At 37.4% G+C, this 22490-nt stretch overlaps 1 protein-coding gene across 3 annotated transcripts in view; it reads right to left on the bottom strand.

The window, feature by feature from the left end:
• The window catches only part of SMAD5 (SMAD family member 5), a 46041-nt gene extending 26000 nt beyond the window's left edge, over positions 1-20041 (bottom strand). The window contains exons 1-2 of one of the 3 annotated variants that reach the window (XM_039836100.1): positions 19888-20040; positions 12100-12196 (exon numbers count right to left, since the gene is read on the bottom strand). The gene's annotated coding sequence lies outside the window, so the exon portion shown is untranslated. Of the gene's footprint in view, positions 1-12099; positions 12197-19367; positions 19638-19887 lie in introns of those variants that run through there. The other 2 variants (XM_039836101.1, XM_039836102.1) reach the window with 2 other exon arrangements.
• Positions 20042-22490: the final 2449 nt, after the last annotated feature.

Genomic DNA, 22490 nt, shown 5'->3' with positions numbered 1-22490 from the left:
TAATTTAAAAGTATGTTATTTTTAAATAAAAGCAGAAATGCATTACAAGGTAAAACAACAAAACCTAAGTCTAGGAAGGAAAAATTTTCTCTAAAGTCCTGTGACCACTCAATTCCTTCTTCATAACATGAACAAATAATTCACTGGTAATGCCAAAATTTAACCAAAAGAAAAAACAGGTTGCTCTACCTCCTATGTATCATACAAAAACACAACCTCTAGACTTTTAATTACTTTGGTCAAGTCCCAAAAAACAGGTTTGATTCTGAAGTACTTTTTCTCCACTGAAATCCAAGCCAAATGCAATGTCAATTTTGAACATATGTCCTATCTGAACCAAAGTCTTAAGAGAAATCTAGCTCTTCCCTAAGATCATTATTCTCTTTAAAATGTTTCACAGACTTAAAACGTTTGGGTAAAAGCCATGGTTTTATTCAAGTCATATATTTGATACAAGTTTTATTAAAGGTTGTCATCAGATAAAATGTACTAACATCTCAAATAAATCCTAACACATCATGCCAGAAAAATGAGAAGTGTCTATTTTTAAAACTAAGAATGCTTAAGAGATTTAAAGAGAATAAATTCAAAGTTCAACTCAAGAAGGCACAGTTTATAATTTTATAATTCCTGTTGCCTTCTGTGGTATTTTAAGCATGTTAAGTTAATGAACCTGCTCTGGGCAGACCACCTCTGCACCATTAAGAAGCTCTTGGAGATGACGACAAGAGGAAATGATGTGCAGTGGCATTCCACTGATAAGAGTGAGGACAGTCCCCTGTGGTGACTACACAGCCAACACGAGACAATGAGCAGCTAGTGAAGTAGCGGGAGTAATGTTTGGGAAAAGGATGTCAGTAATAAAAGATGCTTCCTTTCTTGTGCCTAAAACTGCCAAATAATGCTGCAGCTCTGCCTTTGACAAATTCTAGCATCAGGACTATTCTGGACTGGGGTATATCTTCCCATAAAAGAATACATGTGCTCAGTTAAAACCCAGACAGACATAAAGTAAAATAAAACTGAATTAAATTCAACAGATAATTACTGATTGCTTGTTATATGCCACATACTGTGAACAGCCATGATGGTGCTTTAAAAAAAAAAGATCTCATACCAAATAGGTTTCATCTTCAGAGCCAACTAATTCAGTCAAACATATACTTACTGAGAGCCTACTAAGTGCCCAGCACAGTTCTAGGTACTGATCAACTAGTAGTGGCTATCTAGACTGCTATGTTGGAACCATGGGGAAAGGGGTACAGGGAAGTAAAGGTATACTCCTTATTTACCGATGGATATACCCGACCCTACAAAGGATAATTTTTGCCAGGCAAAACTGGCTATATTAAACTACAGATACATAACAAGAGAATGAAAGCACATTTTTCAGTAATAGGTCACAGACTGTAAAGTGTTGTATGCCAAACAAACTGTAAGAAAGGCTGAACTCAGTTGTAGCTACATCAAAGACATAGGATAAAAGACATCTGGGTCAGAAAGCAGAGGCATGGTTTGGTTGTCTCAGACGAGAAGGGAAATTTCAAAGACAAAAAGATATAAACAAAAAAATATGTGGACAAACATGAATAGAGCATTTCCTAGAATAGAGAGGAGATAGGCCTGGCTGACTGAGATCTTATTCAGTAACAGCAGAATATAATGGAGGCTGTCTGGGTAGAGAATGCATGTGAGAGAGTATGTATGAGCAACTGAGAGAGATGTTGAGGAAGGAGAGGAGCTTAAAGATCAGACACTAGATTAACAGTTAACCACTAGAAAGTACTTAATAAATGTTAACTACTAATCTAGTATCAACATTATCATCATCATTAAATACTAACCATATTATGTACTGAAAAGGGGGAAAAAGGAGAAGTTATTTGCGTATGTAAACTCAAAACCAAGACATGAAGGCTACATTCTAAATTTTTCACTGCAGCTTCCTCTGGGGAGAGGCATGGAATAGGAGAGAGGCAATAGACAGGGGTCCTGTGTGATTTGTTTTATGTACTTCAGTATCGTTTTAATCTTTTAACAAAGAAAATCTATGATGTATTACTTGCATGATGCTAAAATTAAAAGATAATTTAAAATAAATTATGGTGAATAGAATGGAGTTAACAGTGGCAGTACAAAAAGCAGGTGAAACTAATGAATGCTATTAAAAGTCAAGATGGTGGTTACCCTTTGAAGGGAAGGGTAGGAGTATTAACTAGAAGGGAACCTGAGGGTTTCTGCCATCCTGGCAAAGTTCTGCTTCTGGCTCTAGTGATTAAATGGGAGAGAGAGCTCAGTTTGTGAAAATCTGGCTGGCTGGATAGATATGTATACTTTTCTGTATGATTTATAACTATTTAATGGATGTATAAAAAGTCTACAGTGGTTGGTTTCCTTCTCATTTTTCTATTATCAGTACCCCGTTTCATGAGTAAACTCTTTTATATTTGTCTTTTATATCCTTCCAGAGAAATTTTATACAAATACAAACAAATACAATCTTTTTTTTACATAAATAGTGGTATACTAAAAAGAAAAAAGCCAAGCGGAAAAAATGTATAATGTATTTTCAAGATCGTCCCATATCAATATAGAAAGTTTCCACATTCTTTTCTACTGCACAGAATTCCAGTACAAAAGTAATCTTAAAAGTATATCAAACTATGTTATTCCTCTGTTCAAAACTCACCCAGTGGGTCTTACTACACTTAATACCCAAATTTCCTAACATTACTTTATAGGACCTACATGATCTGACCTTTGGCTTCTCCAAACTCACTTCTTATAAATCTCCTAATTCTGCACTTGACCGCACCTGACTTCTTTCTATTTCTCAAGTGCTCCAAGGTCATTTCTGCCTCAAGGCCTTTGAACTTGATGTTCCCTCCCCTGGCATTCTCTTCGCCCCAGATCTTAACATGACTTATTCACTCAATTAACTCAGCTGCTCAAATGCCATCTCCTAAAAAAGGACTTCCCAGAACACTTAATTTAAAATAGTATACATCCCATTCCTACATCATTCTCTATCCCCTGATCCTGCTCAATTTTCTTTCATGGCATTTATCCTAACCTGATATTACATTATCGATTTTATTTACTTATTATATGTCTCCCTCATTGAAATGTTAGTAAGCAGGTAGCCTTGTCTTCCTTATTCACCATATTCCTCTGGACCTAGAACAGTGCCTATTTATTAAATGAGTGACTGAGTAGTAAGCGAATTTTTTTAAAAAGCAATTTGCAAAACTATACACATCTTTGTAAGAGCAACTGTATAAAATTTAAAACAATGGTATTTATGGATATAAATAATATATGCATATACTATGGATATAAGAAGAGAATAAAAATATGTATGGAAATGATACATACCAATCTTAGAATACTCAATACTGACTGGGTTGCCTCTCAGGAAAGGATGAAGACTAGAAAAGATTTAGCTATGCTTCTTTTAAAACTAGATTTGAAGTAAATTTGGCAAATCATCAGATGTTATTTTCTCTACTTTTCTGTGTTTAAATAACAAAAAATTCACTATTTTTAAAAACTAGCATGATGAAAACAGAAGAGGACTACAGTCTATCCTTTACTAAGTATATGACCATAACCAGGTATCACTCTAAGTAGGAACAATTCCTAAGTCATTGAAATGTTGAAGTAATAAAACAGCATGTGTGTATACATGAGAAAGAAGAGCCAAGACTCAAATCTATCCCCTTTCCTGAAGACCCCAAATGCACCAAACCACATATCAAGAATACATAATGAAAGATCAACTATACCTTGAAATTAAAGGTAATTTCACATTTTAAACCCAGGTGACTAAGATAATGATAATTACATTAGCAGAATAAAGGACACGGGTTAACTACAGGGAAAGGGTCATGACTGGAGATACAGGTTTGGCAAGGAAAAGATGAGAAAAAGATCTAAGATTTTGCACAAAGACTGAAACGATAAGAAAAAAATGAGTTTTCAACAGAATGAAAAGAGCAGCAAGTATATCCCCTGAATATTCCCTGAACAGTAGGAACATTCACTGGTAGGAAAAAGGAGAAAGAGTTACTGATAAAATATTGCTAAAACAAAGAGCTTAGAACCAAATACAATGGTACTACAGAAGATTAAACACAAGAGAGAATTTAAAGAGAATGTGAACAAAGAAAAGGCCGATGACTCTGGTGAATGGAAATGTCGTTAGTTAAGACTTCAAGAGACTGGCTTTGTAAAGAATAAGGAGCATCAGATTCCAAAACGTAAGACTTAATATTAGTTTTTTCTTAAAACTAGCACTGGGAAAGGGGCAGGGACAAACCTTACATTCAACTCTTTAAGTGTGGAATGATTAAAATTTTTAAACACATTTAATGGAATTCTTTCGAAAACTGTTTTATAACTTTCCAAGCTACGTTAAGTGGTATGTGCAAAGAAATCCAAGTACTCATTTCTAAGTCTTAACTTACAAAGAAAGGTAACAAAATTTATCACAAATATTCAGTAAGCAAAAGATTAGACACATCAGATAGTAAAATGAGTCCAACATCATTAGTTATCAGAGAAGGTTTTAAAAAGTGAAACTGAAATATCACTCCCTATCTACTGAAAAGTACACTAAAAAGTGTTCATGACAATACAGAACAAGTGGAACTCTTACACATTGCTAGCAGGAATATAAATTAGCCCAACCACTTTGGAAAATTGTTTGACTGTATCTACTAATGCTAAACATAAATTCCTATGACCAAGTAATTCCATTCCGAAAAAAATGGATGAATCTCACGGATATAACATGAAGAAATCAGATACAAAAGATTACACATTGTATCATTCCACCTATATGATGTTCCAAAACAAGCAAAACTAATCTATGCCATCAGAGACAAGAACGTACTAAGAGAGGAAAAGAGACCCTTCTGGTGGGCTAAAAATTTTCTGTATCTTGATTTGGGTGATGACATAGATGTACACATATATAAAAGTTCATGGAGGTATACACATAAGATTTGTACACTTTATTGTAAGATATACTTTAAAAGGAAAATCTTTTGAAAATTTACTAGTGAACTGATCACTTATAAAATCAGTTCCATTCATTAGTATCTCCCTCATAAACCATGAGTGAACTGCAAATTTGCAAAAACTGTAAGACTTCACAGTTAAATGATGGCAACATTAAAATGACGGCAATTTAATTTTACCCTACTGCTCCACAAGCAATTTAATTTTACCTTATTGCTCCACAAGCAAATAAGTTAGTTACTGTTTCACGGATGCTGACAAAGGACATGAGACTCTTGGGTTACAAAGGACTTTATTGCTCATGGTATAGCAAGCACCCTCAGCATCAGATTTGCAATTCTCTTTGCCTTCAAGACCTGTGGGAGTGATGCAATATGGCCCAGATAGATGATGCTCCTGCAGAGGGTTTGCATTGAAGAGAACACCGAGCTTCATGAATTCAACAGTTTTGCAGTAATCAGTAAGCAAGTCTATTGTTAGTGGAGAATGAATAACTTGAATATTAAAGAATTAAGATAGGTCTTTGGGGAAACCACTATATATATATATATTTTATGGATATTTTCACAAATAAAAATCCTCTTAATGTTAGTAACACAAATATCAAACGTGAAGGATGCTCTATCATGCTACTAAATTATATTGTGAGAAAAATTAAGCCTATCCATTCACACTTGATTCATTCTTTGTTCATTATAAGAATGCATGTTTACAATTAGAACCTAATGTTTTTCCAAAATTTTAATTGTTCAAGATAAGGTCCTAATCAGACCTTTTAGTCACAATTCAGTATGAAATACTGATCTGCATTTCAAATGGTTTAATTTTAAATGGGCTTTTTTCCTGAACCAATTATCATTAGTTCACAAAGATGTAAGAGCTTTTTTACAGCAAGAGCTTTTCTTGATGACTTAGTTATATCATTATGAACCTCTGCTACTGCACTGTACTGGAAAACCTCTATAGAAAGCATGGAACATGGGCTGCATTGTTACTAACTGAATAGACAAAAGTGCATGAATGATCTTGAAAAGTTACTTACATAGGTAGACTTTTGGACATCTGACTTTCTTAAAAGAATATACTTATATCAAAGATTTCAATAGCTTCCTTTCTACAAAATCAATTGCTAAGGCAAACACATTCCTTTGACAATGATAATATCACTAACGTTTACTGAATATTCACTATGTATGCCAAGCACTATTAAGGACCTTATAATTATATACAAAAAATCATTAAAATCTCAAAACAGCCATATGAAGTAAATCCTACTATTCTCATTTTACAGATGAGAAAACAGGCAAAGGGAAATTCAATGTAATTTGCTTATTCACATAGCTAGAAAGAAATAAAGCCAGGAACTGAACCCCTGGCAGCCTAGCTCCAGAATGATACCCATTGCCTCCTATAAAGAAAGCCTCCTGTCAAGGAATTTTCTCCCTTTAACCTATTTCCCATTTAGGACAAAAAGTGGCTCTCGCCACTGGCATTAATTTAATTTTACATAAATACACTATTTGACGCTGAAACAAATCTGACTGGTGTTCAATGTGAAAATAAAATATAAAAATTGTTCTTGGAGTTATTTCTAAACAGAACTTGGCTTTAATCCTAATGTAACAGAAATGTTAATACATAAATCTGATTAATCAAATTCATCATCGGCTAACAACTGTTGGAGAATGATGTTAGCATCATGCATAGGAATGCTACGTTTTCTAGGATTTGATTACATTTTGTAAATGGAAACACCACTACTAAAAATAAAATGCTAGAAATAGAGTAATGTCATTTGTTTCCAAAGACTATCAATATACTAGAGCGAAGCAAAAATAATTTTTAAAAGCGAGATATTTCATGGCAAACTTTGGGGGTAAGGTTAGGACTGTAATCATGGAAGTTATCCTGGGGTAAACGCTGCAGCAGCAAGCACTGCTGATGAGTATTCTCAAGGCAAACGAAATATGGATTAAAGATCTTCTCGATTAGTCTTCCTCTTTCTTACTTTTCCAAAACATTCAGATCGTTATATGCCATCATAAAATAAGATTACATAGTTTCAGAAACCAAGGATAATCCAGTTAAATGTGCTCATTATCAAATTGATTTTTTTTATACCACTTAACACATCCCCTCAACTTCTTTATTTTAACTCATTCTTCTCTTAGTTGAGCTAAGTCAGTCAGTAGGTATGAAATGACTAATGTTTAATTACTATCACATAAAAACATACATTTATTATGGAAGCCTTTTCTTTTGGAGTTACAAAGCTCCAATTACAATTAGGATAGTTTTGTTACACTTACCGCTAGAAAATAATTATCTCAGAAATCATGAGACGATGCATTACTTTTTAAAAAACGTTTTTCAAATTATAAAATATACTTAACCATAATCATTTCATTAACATTTGATATACTTACCTCCTTATATTTTTTTCTCTGCATATACAGTCTCTCCACCTCAGGCAATGATTGAGGCTACACCATGACGCTATTTGGTATTCCACATTTTCCATTTACCACAACGAGAATGTGCCATATATATGCTTTTAATGGCTCAAGCATATTTCACTTATTCACTTTCATAACATTTAACATTTAGGTTTCTAAATGAAATCTTTATATTGTGATTAAAACTATTTTATACTATTCATATGATAGGTCAATTTTCTCCTGTAATCTTTTCTGTAGCATATATCATGTTCAAAATAACATCTTGGTCTGCAAGTTGAAATAAAATTATGAGTGCTTGAGATACAACAATAAATTTTACTATCTTCACATAGTCCTTGGTTAAGAAATAATTTCTTACTATTTATACAAAAAACAGAGTAAGATATTATGCTTCTTCTATTTGCATATGTTAGCATATGTAAGAGCCCCAAGTGAACTTGCAACCTTTTAAAATCAGAATATGATTAGGTTTTCTAGTAACCAAAGGGTTTAATTTTGAATTTCTTATGAAAAAGTTGGTTCAATTTTTCATGTACCTTTTGCCTTTCACTAAATAAAATGAATTTACAAACACTGAAAACACCCACCCTCAATTCAATCAGCTGATTATGTATATAAATACCCATAATATTTTTCTGTATTATCTCTGAACATCCTAGTACTAGAGAAAAGTCTCAAAAGACTATACTGTGTAACTTGAGTCTTTACAGGTTATAGATTGCTAGACAATTAAATCCGGTCCTCTGTACTCCCTTTCTACAATGCTTTCAGGGCCAACTGAGGCATTTCTATTTATAAACATACATACACAAACAAACAAACATGTTAATGCATATATATAACCAGTGCTAAACTTAATCTAATAGTCCTATTTATGCAACACAATTTACTGAGTGCACCTAAAAATGGCAAACCTAGATGCTAAAGGGTAAGGTCGAGCCTTAACTTTAAAGAATTACAAATTAATAAACAACTAAGATGCCTATACCTATTTATAATACACAATGGATAATAGCAGATGCCCTAAGAGTATACGAGGTGCTAAAAGAAATTCAGGGGATGGGCCTTTGGGGAAGGGAGTATAGGAAGATAAGCAGCATGAGGTAGCTATAACTCAGGCATAAAGACTATTGTGAGTAAAGTCAAAAATTCAGAGTTTTTATCTATCAGGATGGGGAAATACTACAGTTTAGTTTGCTGGAACATAAGTGGTAGAACAAGAGAACTGGTAAGAAATACACAATAAGGCTAATCTACACTGGGATATTAATACATGTACTGTAACACATAAAAACACCAGATTTGAAGTCTAATGAACTTGTCTTCAAATTCTGCATCTAACACACCTAAATCTTCATTTTTCCTATTTTGTATAGTGCATATCAGTTCTGAGAATCAGATGAGACAAACACTTAACTCAGTGCCTGGCATACTATGTATATGATAGAGGGGAACTATAGTTGTTATTGTTGTAATAATCATGAAAAAAACTGGTATCAGGTTGAAGATTTTAAATATATAGCTCAACTACTTTATTTCAACGACTACACAAAGCCATCTATTTAAGAGGTACCATTATTTTATGAACCTGGAAGGAAGAAAAAGCTAAAAATTAAATGATCACAGAACGCTTTCTTACCATTTCAAAATTTTCTTTACATTATCATCCTTCTGCCAGTAAGAATATAAGTCTAAAGAGTGTTTCAATATTACCCCAGGATTGTCATTTAAGCAACTGACACCCATCCTCCAAGTTTTGATAATGGTGCTTGCTTGATCTTCCCAGAGGGTGTAAATGGAAGAAATGACAGCAGTATAAACAGCAAAGGCCAAGTTTATGCACAGGCAATGGCAACTACATCAAAACTGCCACCTAGCTAAATATAATATTCAGATGCCATCGACTGCCAGACATATCCCAATTTCATAGTAGTTATGAGGTGGAAAACACACACATCTCAGAAGAAATAAGGCAGCTCTTTCTTTTCCCCTCTCTCAAAGTCCGTCTGATGTCCTCCATCATCTCCCACCAGTATCTACTGCTCTTTCTTTTTTGTTCTCTTTCCTCTGACTCTCATTTCTTGCCTCTTCTTTCTCCATTCCTTGTAGCTTCTCCCACATTCCTCAGGATTAATTCTGGAGAAGCTTGGCTACAACCTAATGATGTATAAACTAACAAATGAAAATGAACTTTTCTTCTATCTCCAAAAGGACTCAATTAGCAAAGACTGCATAATTTGTTATCTTTAGTGCTTTCAAGTGCTCCAGGGCTTGCTTGCCCTCTCAGTTCCCATTCTAAGTAGAAGGGAAAATATATTTTACAGCCCAGCTACGAGACAAAGCCTACCAGCAGTCCCCAACCTTTTTAGCACCAAGGACTGGTACTCCTATGAGAATCTAATGCCTGACAATCTGAGGTGGAGCTGAAGAGGTGAGAGGCTAGCACTGGGGAGTGGCTGCAAATACAGTTGACACTTCACTGGCTGGACTACTGCTTACCTCCTGCTGTGTGGCCCGGTTTCTAACAGGCCACAGACCAGTACCAGTAGGGAACCCCTGCCCTATATGAAAACTTGGCTTCTGAGTAGTTTCCTATTTGTGTCTCTGCCATCCTCATCCCGGGCCACCTAACACATCAAAGCTATCCTAAAATACACCATTAGGAACAATATATGTGTTGTTATTTTTAAAGGTGATATTTTTAGTTCCTTAGAAAACAAAAATCAGCATACTTCATGGAACTTAAATCACGGAATTCTCTTCTTTTGCAATAAACTCCCATAAGAAGCTATTTCAAAAGTTACCATTTATAAATATTAAAGCCTTATTTCAATAGCATAAGTAGGGTCAGAAGACAAATTGTTTTTTTTTTTTACTTTTACTGAGGCTACACTAAACCAACCTTTTAGAATGTTAAACGTCGAACTGAGCCTTTTCCTTAGTCTTGTTACAGTAATGCACAGGGCCGACCAAGAAGTTAACAAAACAAAACACACAAACTAAACTGAACAGCGCCCAAGATATCTTTCAGGAAATTTCTATTTCTAGCTTAAAAACCAGAGAATCTCTCAAAATTTAAAATCCCATTAGGAAATACACAGGATAATCTATGTAAGGTGAGTCAGTCAATTATCATCAATACTGTAGCTTGAGTGAGTTTAATTGAATCCAGTGAACAAACACTTTCAAACTTATATCTATTTTGGGAGACCATAAATAGAACAGAAAGGAAGAGGAATTAACCCAATATAACTGGAAAACAAGGGTGGAAAAAGATTTTTAAAAGTATAAACTGGTAGATAAGACTGCTTAAGAAAGAATTAACTGTGCTGTAAATGACTAGTGATAGACAAAAAGTGCAGGGCTTAGAAAGTATACAAAAAAATCTAGCTCTGACAGGTGCCCAGTCTCCCCCAAACCCACGCACAGCGCACCTAGGTGAATAAAAGCCTTAAGGATAATGTGTGGATAACTGTTCATCATATTAGCACAAATTTGGGGAACAGTTATGATAAGTTCCAAATAGGAACATGACAATCTATAATCACAATCCAATTGTTAATAAAGGACAAGAACAAGGAAAACCAATTACAATTTATTCCAATGAGGCAGGAGGGACTAGGAGAAGACAATTTGCTAGTTTGTAAAGCAAAAGGTTAAGGTACCACCACAGAATGAATGCCAAACAGGGAAAGACTGAATTCAAGGCTAAGGAGTCAGGCTAATGGAAGTAATTCTATGTGCAATGTAGAGTTCTACCTAAGCAGAAAGATAAGTTCAAAGAGCTTTTTTAAGGAGACAAAAATAACAATAACACATGACCAAATAAGAGACTTGGGGAAGAGGGGGCTAAGAGGGAAAATCTAAAACATGGTAGTAATCCAACTGTGAAAGAGAGATATACCAGAGCAGTGGTACATGGGCCAGGATACTGATGGTAGCAGAGATATAGTTACAGAAAATATATGAGGAACACCACAAATAAACAATCAATTGGACTTGGTGACCACCTAGAATTAAAACAGGGACAAGCAAGAAAGATAAAGGTTTAAAAGCTAAAAGAATAGGATACACCACTTACCTAAAAAGGGGAATTCTAGTTATAGCCAAGATGATGCAAGAAGGTGATGGTAGAGGAGTATAAGGAAGCAATCCCTGACGCACCTCCAAGAAGATGTGAACTTAAAAGCTCAACAGAGAAGGAATGAATATAGAGATCTGAAGGATCATAGGAATAGAAGTAAGCATTGAATCTACAAGAGCAGATATTTGATTTATTCAAAATTTAAAGAGTACCTAATAAGCCTGGAATACTCTGTGCTAGGAACTCGGGCTTAAAGGACACTATCTATAATCTCAAAGATCTTAAAAGGTAATGGGGAAAAAGAGAAGGTGCTATGAAGAGCTTCATATGCTGTTTAGACATCACTTAGTTTCACTCTAGATTTATTTCCATATGACAACCAACAGAGAGAGATAGGGCATTAAAATAGAGTAAAAAATATGTACGACAAGCCCAGAAGGTCAGTAATATGACAGACAGGAATGTGTGCTACTTCTTACAACAGAACTTGGAGGGACTTAGGAAAATAACTATGAGCCCACTATCTTCTCTTACCTTGGCCTTTTATAGTTTACTTCTGGTTTGTGAAGATCCGACTAGATGACCCTCTCATGGATACGTTTTGTCATTTCTTACAGAAATGACTTCAGAGCTAGAAAGAAAACCAGGATAACAGTAAGATTTAGATATTTTTTTAAAGTCTTTGAAATTTTTCTGAAAAACTGCAACTACTGATTGAACAATAACACAGAACAGGACCTCGGAAATACAAAGAAATGCAGTGGTACCTCCGCCATAAATGAAAACCTTATAAAATTAAGAGATATCATTCATTACAAAAGGATCTATCGCATTACAAAACACACACTCATGTGCACATCTTACTTCTATTTCAGCTCAAGTGTCTCTTCTTAGGGAAGCCCTCTCAGACCACCGTGACTACATGAAATGTCCTTATTATACACTATTACTGCATCACATACCTCTATTTTGTAGCACTTAACATACCTATATTTTTACATTTATCTGTTCATCCCCACGAGAATGTAAATTCTCCACAAATGAAAATGAGAGAAGCTGTATCTATTTTCACTCATCACTGTAAGCCTAGTGATATATATGCTCAATAATTGTTTGTTTAATGCATGAAAGAGAATGTGTATAGCTTTTGAATGGATATTAGGGGTGGGGAGGGGTTAAGGGGTACTTTCCACTTTCTGCTTTATACAATTCTGTACTTCTTAAAATAAACATGTATTTCTTGCATAGTTCGGGGGGGAAAAAACAGATTTTAAAACCAAACTGCAGCTGTACCTGCACATATTAAAATACTAAAGTGGATTTAAATCACGTGTCATTCATATTTCAAAAGAATGCTCTCCAACATATTTAGAGTTATACAAATTTAGAAACTGAAATTTAAGAAAAATCTATCAGAAACTAGGAGCAAGTACTTTCTGTTCCCAATAGATATTTGTAAGAATTCATTTCTCCAAAGCATTTACCTTCCTGTATGGAAATGTCTTTTTCACCTCAGAGATTTCACAAATGCCATTCTCTGTCTGGACCATGATCATCCCATAAACCTACATATAAAGTAGGTTTTCCCCAATCTCTAATCCAATACTATGTCCATCTCCTTCACTGTGTTAACCAATCTGTAATTATTTGTTGGTTTACTGATTTTTCTCTTCTACTAGAATGTAATGTCTAAGAAAAAATACTAAGCATATTCAGAGAACTTGTTAAATTCATTCACGTTATTCATTTAAAAGTAAATTTATTGAGGTAGCATTCTAGGAGCTGGGAATATAGAAGTAAATAAAGGGGACCAAAACCCTTGTACTCATGTAGCTTACATTCCAGCGCAGGGAGAGAGACAAAACAGAATAAGTGACATATTACAGTTTACTAGGTAAAAAGAGCTACGGAGAAAAATAAAGCAGAAGAAGGGAGATGAAGAATGTCGTAGGGGAGGTGTAATTTTAAATAGGGTGGTAGAACTGAAATTCACTGAGAAGGTGCCAACTGAGTCAAAACTTTAAGGAAATAGGAGTGAGCCAGGTGGGGGTAGGGGGGAAGCTAATACAGACAATACAAAGATCCAAAGGTGGGAGCATGCCTGGCACACTCAAGGAAATGCAAGACCAGTGTCTCCTGAGAATAAAGTGAACAAGGAAGGAGAAATAAAAAATAGGGTCCAATAGGTAGAAGACAAAGATTGGGTATGCTGGATATAATAAGGGCTTTGGCTTTCTCTATATTTGAGAGCCCTAAATGGAAACATGACATTATCTAACTTATTGAAGAATTACTCTGACTGACGTGTTGAGAATCGGGGACGGGGGGTGGGAGGAGGTCAGCAAGAGTAAACGCAGAAGGACTAGTTCAGAGTTGCAATAATCTAGGTGACAGATAATGATGGCTTAGACCAGGGTTTTAGCAGTGGGGTGGTGAAAAGTAGACAATTTCACATATATGTTGGGAGACAATAGGTTTCCTGATGGAAAAGATATGGGGAATGTGAAAACAGAGGAGTCAACAATGATTCCAAGGTGTCAGCCTAGGTTGCTAAAGAATCAATAGCCTTACCCAATTGATTTGGGTAAGGCTAATACAGAAGATAAAGAAAGATCAGCAGTTACATTTTACTTACATTAAATGTGTGAAGAAAATGTTTTTAACCTTCACCAGGCTTCCATTTCAAATGAAGTCATAATAATATAAAGAGCCTGAAGGTCCTGTTCTTACCTCAAGGTACTTCAGTAGGAACTCCTGACCAACTCCTACAAACACACACAAACCACCCTCAACACTCTTCCCCAGAGAGACAGACAGACGCAAAGCACACACTGCTCATGTCCAATTTCCAAGGTAAATTCATAGAAACAGCTACTTCACTTTCTACTCTAACATCTCCCTAATTGTTTTCAATCCAAAATAAAAGGCAAGCAAACCAATCCAAAAATTTCACACAACATTGTTAGCCAAAACAGAATCTTCTGGGCACATCAACCCACGCAAATAAATGTTCATATGGATCACAACCTACTATCATCTCCAGTGAACTGTACAAAAGTATTACAGATGAGGATTTTAAAGAAACGAATTCCTCATAACCATCTCCCAAAATTCAGATTTATTAGGTTTGAGAGTTGGGCTCTAACTCCCACTTTTTTAACAAGAGTCTCAGGTTATGAAGCAGGTTTGAGAACCAGGGCCCTTAGGATCGCCTGCAATGGAAGAAAGTCATTTGCCTACATACTACATCCAAGAATAACTTTTTTGTGGTTGACGGGGGTAAAGCTTTAAAAATATCTTACCCTGTGGTTCTAATATCAATAGCAGTCACAAAGTATCAGCAAGAGTAGACAGCCCCCACTCCTGCAAACCAATCTTAGATCCAGGTATACAATTACTACAAAATATGTAAGCCACAACCATGACTGCAGAGAAGATAAAGAAATCAAAAACAATTTACCTACAAGCATTTCTAGGCTCAGAAATCAGTCTTATGGCACATCTATAAGGACGAGGGGATAAAATGACGAGTACCACAATCATTTTCCTAGAGAAACACTTAAATCGCCACTTTTCCCAAATTGTGGCTCCCAATTTCCAAACACGTTAAAAGGTTTCATAGTGGATGAGAACCATTCAAAGCCATACAGAAGCTGAACTTATGATCCCTGACACTTCTCACAGCATAATCTTCTTGCCTAGTCTCTTTGTGCCCACAAGTTTAATCTTTTTTATCTCCACATTCAGACTTCTGTTTCCCAGTTTTTAATCACTCTTTAAACTTCACCTGCTCCTCTAAGTCCTCTAATTACGTAGAGCCTGATCTAGATGTATCACTCACCCCCACAGAGTCTGCAAGATTTCCTACATTGCTACCATATGTGTTCAAGTTTACTTGTATAGGCTTGTAGGCACAGGAACAGACAAAGAGCTGGTCAATCTTTACAGTGCTTTCCTTCAAATTATAAAATCGTCAAGGGTAGATACCAAATCATTACGTCACAAAATGTGTCTCTGGAGCACAAAGTGCTAACTTGTGTACACATATATTCTGACACTTTATGAAGGTGTTCCCCAGATACCTCACATGCACTCCAAAGTTCAGGTCACCCACTCAGAAGAAAAGGGAGTAAATGTGGCTCTGAGTACCTTTTCAGCTCTAGTCAGCATTCATTTAATTTACACCTTCACCTCCAAAGAGTGGAATGGCCACTAAGTTAAGTAGGTACTTGAATGGGCAGAAAGATGTGAATACGGGGGGGAAAAAAAGAGACTAACTTTGAAATATTTCTGCAATGCTCCCATCTTCTAGGAATACACAAACTAGAATAACTAGATCTCAAGTTATACAACCTACCAGATAGGTGCTAGGCAGATCCTAACACATCATGAAAACAAAATTGAACAAAACAAAACTTGCCTTGAAAGCACTAGCCATATTCTGAGATCATAGTTACATATGAAAAGTGTAAGACTCTTCTCAGGACTCCTTTTGCTATGCTCAGGGAAAGGTAGGAAAATTACACTAGTTTTTCCTATTATTCTCAATAATAATGAAAATAACATTATGGAAATCAAAATTAAAAATCCAGCTAAAATCTCACAACAGATCAAAGCATTTCAAATTTCCGTAAAGTATATAGAAATTACAAGCAGAAACTGTGTACCACAAAATTCATGAGTAAAACCTGTTAACAAAATGTACTTTAACAACTAGTTTCCAAAAGTGAATTATAATTACAGTACTGCACACACAGGACTGTCTAATAAAGAATTCTTTATTTTAAAATATTATCACAATCAAGTTAGGAATACTGTAAAAGCAAGAAGTAGTCACTGAAACCAACTCTCTACTAGAATGGGGCCAAAAATCTCCCCATCTAGCTGCCCAAGGTAAAAATATATCAAAAAACTGGAGCCCAAAACTAGCTGATTATTTAAGAAAAAAACAATTAAGCTGTAATTTGTCCCATCTTTGTAAACTAATAAAAGCTATCAGAATATAAAGGTGATCTATAAGAATGGAAAATTAGCTGATCCTAACAATCATCTAGCCTTCAGCAATTTTTTGAAGAGAATTTTATACCTTAACCTTACAACTACTAAACATACCTATCAGAGTTAGAGTTCTAGACAATGGCAACGAACTGAATAATCCAGCACTAAAAATTTCAATTTCTATTATTCTATTGACTCTGGAAGTGGAAAAACAAGGTGTAAAAAGACATGGCTAGGCTTCCTGGGACCATTGTCATCTTCCTTGGGAAAGCACCCTATCTCTGCGCAGCCTTCTTGGGTCCTACCTACCAGATACTCTATTCTTCAGAATATCTAGATTGGTGGAGATAAGAATCATCCCTCGGGCTGTCACTGTCCCTCACAAAAGGAAATCTTCTCTAATGTCTTTGACCTTAGGAGTAGACTGGCTAACCCACAGGATACCACCAGAAGAGAACAGGGAAGACTAATAAACCAGAATAAAGGCAGCTATATCCTAAAGTGTATTTAAGTCAGCTCTGAAATTCTCTCAAATGTGTGGCTCACTGCCTAAACCAACATATACATCTGGTAATAATAAACACTGATAAGCCATAAACAAAAAGGGCTTTCTTAATTCAAAGACTCTACAAACTATTGGTAACATTAAAATATACATAAAACACAAACAATATGTGTGAAATATATTTTTAAATAGTATTTCAACTTGAGTTACTAAGAAACAAAAACTGCTGTTTTACTGCCTAGTCTTCAAAACCCAAAGAAGCCAGTATCTTTGATTTGACCAAATTACAAATATCTTTAGTAGAGAGAGAAAACGTATTGCCTCTTTAATACAAAGGACAAAAAAGATCATCACTGCAAATGATAATGTTTGGGTTCATGATGAAAACAGGAAACAGACAGGCTGTCCAGGTATAATTACGGTTATAGTCTAATGAGCCTTCAAGGTTCAGCCAAGAATTAAAACCCAGTGAAGAGGGTAAGCAGAATTTACTTGCCTCTACCTTCCAAAAGAAGGCAACTTTTAATAATACTCCCAGCAACATGTTACATAACCAATAATAAACAACAATCTGATTCAAACCTCATTAGTAATAACATTCTGCCACTGTCTCCCACTGAAATTAATAGCTGACTTTGCCAGAGGGGAAAGAAATGCAACACATATCAATCTACCCATTTCTGTGGCGCCTACCACAGTGAACCAGACAGGTTAGATAATACCACCAAACCTGCACAGAATATACAAAAATATTTTATTTTCCAGTTCACTGCTCTCTTCATCCTTTTAACAGGATCATATCATATATAGATGCATTTAAAACCTAAGAGGAAAGTCAGTCAAGGTTAATCTAACTTTTACTGCTTATTTTGGCTATAATCTGAGAGAAATGGAAGCATAAATGAAGAATGGATTTTTGTAACAAATGTAAATGGGTATCATAACAGCAGCTGTGTGAAAAGGAAAGAAAGGCACACTGACAGCAGCAATGTAGAGGGAAGGAAAGGAGGATGCTATATACAATCATGCAAAAAATCGCACACACACAAAAATCTACACATAATATGTAGAACTTTTATGAAGGTTACATTTTGTTAACTTGTCTCTTATGAGTTGTTTCATATTCTTATAATCTCCAGGTTCACCTCTAAGGCACAGAAGGGAAGAAAAGTTAGCATAAAAGGAGTAGAAAAAGAGTATCAAATAATTTCAGATCCTTACTTAATTGAATTTGGAACCCACTAATTTCATAACAATATTCAGATCAACAAATGTGAACCTATCACATTGTGTTTGGTATTGTTTTCCCGACAGACACTACTGCCTTGACACCTAGCAGAAATTTTTAACTACTTGGATTGTTACTATACCTAATGGGACTAAGGTTTTCAACTTTTCTGTTTTCAAATGGAAATTAAAAACAGATTCACTCTGGGCAATTTGGGTACTCTAAAAATATTCAAGTACTCTAGCTGATAAAAAAGCATTTTAAAAACAGCAACCCAAGTACCCTTTCCTCTCAACTTCAATGAGGCCAAGCCACAAACTCCACCTATTCAGTCTTTGTTGCTAGATAAGAACAATTTGGTAGTACTAAGCAACAGGCGTGATGCTCAGTGACAAACCCAACCAGACTTGAAAATTTTTCCAAAGAAAGATAAGGTAAACAAGATATTAGCACCACACCCAGTTTCAACGCACAGGCAGCCAGGAATGCTTTTCCCCCCCTCTCTCTAGACCTCCAGCTGGTCAGGAAACAATGTCTCTACAATCAAGATAGAGATCTGGCCCAGGGTGTTCAGGCATTCCTCACCTCCAGGCTGGCCTACAACTCCATTCTCCACAGCCATCAAAACCAGAATTCAAACATTTTGTTAGGAAGCAGGCAAAGGTCCAAATATTCAACTATCCTAACCCCAGTTCTTTTTGCAACCAAAATCTGTTTTGGCTACTGAGCATGCTCCGATTTAAGACGGGCGCCACATGGGAGTTTTCAAAGCTTAGGCTCCAAACTCCACGTAATAACAGCAGCTGAAAGGGGAAGAGAGGGAAAAGGGAGGGGGAGAGACTGGAAAAGAATTTGAGTACTCATACAGCAGTTAAGGATCGGGCACGGGGCTGAATACCATGAAGGCAAACAGACACTGCTTGGCATTCTCCTTGCAGCAGTGCAAAAGTTTACATGAAGCAGAAGAAATCTTTGCAGTGGTGAAAACTGGCATGGCCAGTGGCAGAAACCAGGTCTAACCACCAGCTCAGGGCAGTAGCAGGTCACGAATGCCCAGCGTGTAATTCTCACCGATAAGCGTGGATCCTTATCTCTGAAACACAAAGCGACGGCGGCACGGACTCATCGAGCCATTGGACGGCTTTGCAGCGCAGCGCTCGGCGGAGCACTGCACTCGTACCCGGGGGTATTGAGGGTGGTGCTAAGATGAGGAAGAACAAACCGCTCCTCGGAACAGAAGTGAGGCCGGGGACCCCTCGAGTGCGTCCCGAATGCCTCTCTGCACAGTAGGGGCGGTAACGACGGCGTCGGGACAAGGACCAGCCTCGGCCCCGCCTCGTGACGCCCCCGGCCGCAGGCGAGGCCTCCGCAGCCAGACGGGCCGCCCCATCCCCGCGCGCCCGGACCCCAGCAGACCGGGACTCGGCCTACCTCCCGCCCCGCAGGCCCGGGTGGTTTCCGCTCCGCCCGCGGCCGAACGCCCCCGCCTTGGCCCGAGTCCGGCCTCCAGGGTCTGAGGGCGAGCCACGTCCGGGCAGAGCCTGCAGCCCCCGCTCCCGCTCGCCCGCCCGCCCCGGGGCCCCACACTCACTCTCCAGCCGCCTGGGCACCCTCTCCCGGCGCCGTCGCTGCGCTTCCCCTCAGTGCAACTTTATTAGCAGCTCGGCCACGGGACACGCGCACGGCGCCCGCTCGCCCAGGACCCGGATGAGGGAGGGAAGGAGCCGGGAAGGACTCCCGCTGGGGTCGGCGCATGCGCGCAAGCGGCCGAGTGACCGCTGCGGGACGGTGGGCAGGGCCGCCTCGTCCCGGCGGCTGAAGGAAGCTCCGCTTTTGGCTCCGCGCCGGGAAACCCTGGTTTCCGATCAGTCCCGGGCTTCTCGCCTCAATGGCCAGGCCCAAGAGCGAGAGTCGGCTAGCTCCCACCACCACAATAGCCATTAGTCGTATGCACTAACCCAAACGACCCACATAGCAATAAAATTGTTCTCGATATGCACAATTGATTTTCTCAGTGATTATATATATATAATCTATCTATCTATCTATATATTTATTTACACTATATATATAGTGTAAATAAAGACATCGGATACAACTTTGCTACTCTTTTTCACTTGTAATATAAATCTGAGAGAAGGGTGTCCTCTTTCTGTGAAAAGTAGTTTCAAAACAAGTTTTTGAACTTCTTGCACTTTCTTACTAGATGGAGCTCTGAAACCCTTCCCAGATGGAAATCTTGGAGCTTCCTCTATCACCCACCTTCGCAGGCCTATGGAGTGTCCACCTCGGAGTTCCCCGAAGTAGGACTGTTGAAACCGGTAGTTCAAGATATACACATGCTCCACTTTCTGGGGGATGGGAGGATATGCAGTGGGGACTCAGCCTTTGGACAGGTGGGGCCACTGAATAGCAGACAGGCCATCCAGAGGGTGACATTTCTCCATTCCACTTCTTGGGGCAAGAGCCTCTTTTCTCAGTAACTGAGACTCTTCTCAATGCTTTTTACCTTCAATTTTCCAACACTCTCAGCATTTCCCAGCATTTATTTTAAAATAAAAAACTATTATAAAAATAACTATTAAAATAAAAATATAACTATTAAAATAACAATTATTTTTATTTTAAAAGTTCAATATTGGTTTTCCAATATTCCACTATAGGTTTCTTTTCTAAATAAGTTAAATAAAAATAAAAAAAAAGATTTATTGATACCAATTTATAAGACCCAGAAGAGCCCTAATGTGTACTATCTTCCTCTGAAATGAATGTGAGAAATGTAAATTTTATAACAGTATTATTCATCTTGGTTCAATTCTAATGGGATGTCATGCTAATTTCATGTTATGATTAGTAAAAACATTTTATTCACAGAATCAAAATTGGAGTCATTTTTAATCCTCTCTCTCATATCCTAAACCAATCCATCATGAAATCCTATTGACTCTACCTTCAAAATATATCCCAAATCTGACCATTTCTCACCACTCTATTGCTACCTTCATAGCCTGAGCCTGGGTCATCTCACTTGACAGACAAGTGGACTGCTGCTATTTTGCTCCAGGCCCCAGTGGTTTGTTTCTGCAGTAAAAAGACAAAGTAAGTTTTGCAGCAGTCTCCATTAGGGTGGCCACATCGAATGTGGACAGAGGCCTGGTAAGGGAGTGCCCTGGACAAGGGTGGGGAACCAGATGGTGTCTGCTCTGATCAAAGGGGGCAGCTCCAGTCAACTGTCACCCTGGAGAAATGTGGGAATAAGGACCTAGTGTTGGCAGGTCTTGTGATTTTTCAAAAACAGCTGGAAATCTAGACTTTAATACAAAATTCCCAGTTTTATATGTTTAGCAACTTCTTTCATTATTTCTTTTTCTCTCTCTTAGACATTCAGGAGGCCAACCCTGTCCGAGCCAAGCAAAACAAATCCATAGGCCCAATTTAGCCTGCTGGCCATCAGTTTGCAATCTCGGGTCTACATCTTAAACCTCTTTACTACATCATAAACATTGTGAAAGTAAAGTCTGTGTATTTTAACTCTTTGTCACACTCGCTGATTATTTGTTGTTAATTCAGAAGTTTCCAGCCCCTTGGAAGGCACATATTTCTGGAGTCTGCATGGGTTTACAACTCCCAGAAGTGCCTATAACCCTGCCTTGGAGGATGCCTTCTCTGCCCGCCCCCTCCCCACTGCCCCCCCCACCCCGCCGCTCCCCCACCCCCGAACTGATGTTTGCAGAGTGCTTTGTTGAACACTGTAAGACATAACAATTTGGTTTAAATGTTTTGTGCACTAGAATCACTCCTCACTTCAAACAGCTAGTAAAATTCTTTCCAAAACAAACTGCTGTCTTGCAGTCACTGCACATATGTAAGGAACAATTTGTGATTAGAGGATTCCTTTAAACAATCACATTTGCAATCTCAAAGCCAACAGTTTTGTTCTCTGAACTGTGTGTCCACATACTGATCAAATCAACTCGAGACTCCAACCTCTGTAAGTTGCTAGGTGGGCTAAGTTTGGGTCTTAAACAGGAAAAGATGATAACATAGAAGAAAGGAATGGAAACTTTGACAGCACAACAGATGCCCCCAAAGGACTGAGAAATTATCCAGACCTTCAAAGGTATAGAAAATCAGACCAATCACTAAATATCTATATAGTCAAAAAGATATCAGACAGCAAACGAACAGGCCTGC

Source organism: Pteropus medius, unplaced genomic scaffold (assembly GCF_902729225.1).
Source record: "Pteropus medius unplaced genomic scaffold, Ma_sr-lr_union100, whole genome shotgun sequence".
NCBI classification, from domain to species: domain Eukaryota; kingdom Metazoa; phylum Chordata; class Mammalia; order Chiroptera; family Pteropodidae; genus Pteropus; species Pteropus medius.
Note: the sequence above shows the minus strand (reverse complement) of the source record. Positions and strands in the feature narration are given on the sequence as shown.